Genomic DNA, 2,020 nt, shown 5'->3' with positions numbered 1-2,020 from the left:
TATTTTTTATTATGGACAAATATACACATAAAAAATTATACAATAAATAAAATTATATATAAATCATTTAACGAGTCAAGTGTATATATATATTTTATGTTCTGTTAATCACATCTATCATTCTATTAATAAAAATGCGTTGCCAGTAGAATTGCATAAATGTTATATTTTCTTCCCCTCTAAGTCTCTAATACTATATAATAATTAATAGGTGATTTCTTTCATACCTAATTAATTTAAAATTATTACATACTCTTCTTATTATTAGAACCCTAATCCTTTTTTTTATCTAATTTCGTTTTTTTTTCTCTTTTTTATATTCACAGAAAAAATTCATTTTCGACTTTAAATGGAAGAACAGTAAAAAGAACGATCGATTGTTCTGGGTTTCAACAATAAAGTCGGCGACTTTGAATTGAAAAACAGTGAAAAGAACGATGGATTGCTCTGGATTACAGCAACAAGATCGAGGACTTTAGAAGATTAGAAAGAAAAAAAAGAAGATATATCCTGAGAGTGAGGAGAGGGAAGAAGAAGAAGAAACGAATTTTTTCTGTGAAAATAGAAAAGAGGAGAAGACGAAATTAGATGAAAATGATTAGGGTTCTATGTTCTTCCCTTTTTCTTCAATAGCATTACAACGGTCCAATTCTAATTCTTTTTCTTTTTTTTTTCTTTTAAATAATTTATTTAAGGTTTACCACATATGGTGGTTTGATTTAACCAAACTTAAATGTATGTATAGTATATTAAGATATGTATATATAAAGTATTTTATACATGTATTAAATTTATTAATTTTTATTTTTAAAAATTAAAAATTCATTTACTGATTGGAATTAATGAATATACATATCATCAATTAATTGGAACATATAAAAAGAGTATGTAATACCCTCAAATTAATTAGGTAAGAAAAAGTGTTCTTTAGTTTTTCATTAGCCCGAGTAATTGTGGATAACAATTTTTTTTTCATACATTTTCATCCTTCTTTGATGCACCAATAATAAATTATGTTTTTTGAGACATGAATTTTTTCATAAATTTTTTTAATTCCTTTACAGAATTTCCAAATTTTTTTTACAATTCTCCAATTTCATTAGCACATACAAAATTTTCACATTTATACTTAACTCTTTGCGTAATTTAAAAAAGGAGCAGAAGAAAAAGATTAATCATAGAACAAAACCAAATTACAACAGCAACGCAGTGCTACAACATATCTCCCATAAACATCAAAAAATAATCTTTTAAGATTTTATTCCGTTCTAGACTCTAGTATTACTGTATCAAGTCGTATAAATACTTGTCATTGTTGTAGTCAATAATTTTTTTTTTGTTTTTTAGTAACAAAGAGGAGCCATTGAAAATACTGATACAATTAAAGAATATGAATCTCTTTTTTTATTGAGTTGTAGTCATTTCTTCTTCCGTAAGTTCCACAATTTTTTCCCAATTTTCGATTATAGAATGAGGGTGGGAGGATGAAAATAAAAGAATTTTTAATTTTCAATTTTAATTTAAAATATTAATCAAATATTCACCTAATTACTAAATAGTCACGTTACTCATTGCACAGTATTAGGATAGAAAAAAACGTGACACATATGCAATTTTACTAATAGAAACACACCTTCATTGAGGCTTTTTTATCTAAATAAGCATGGGAGAAACATTTATTCCAAGAATACGCATGGCTTGCTTTAATGCCTCAAATACGCATGCCCAACTCAATGCCACCAACCACGAAATAGAGATCCACACCAACTCGCAGAAGGCGCCCACGAAATGGGAGGAGCAGGAGCAGCTTTTCAACTTCGTGGCTGCCACATAGGAGGTGGAACACATCAATTACGGCGCTCACAAAATGGTCAATGTCAAGACCAGCGCCCACGAAATGGCCAATTAGCTGGCGGCGCCAACGAAGTGGGTGGATTCGTTCCTAGCGCCCACGAGTTGGGCGTTCTGAACGGCAGCAGCAGCAAGGTCACATGCATTGGCTGTGTCTGGTGGCAGGGGT

This window comes from Arachis ipaensis, chromosome B03, assembly GCF_000816755.2.
Source record: "Arachis ipaensis cultivar K30076 chromosome B03, Araip1.1, whole genome shotgun sequence".
NCBI lineage: Eukaryota > Viridiplantae > Streptophyta > Magnoliopsida > Fabales > Fabaceae > Arachis > Arachis ipaensis.
The sequence above is the reverse complement of the archived record's forward strand: the minus strand, read 5'-3'. Positions refer to the sequence as shown.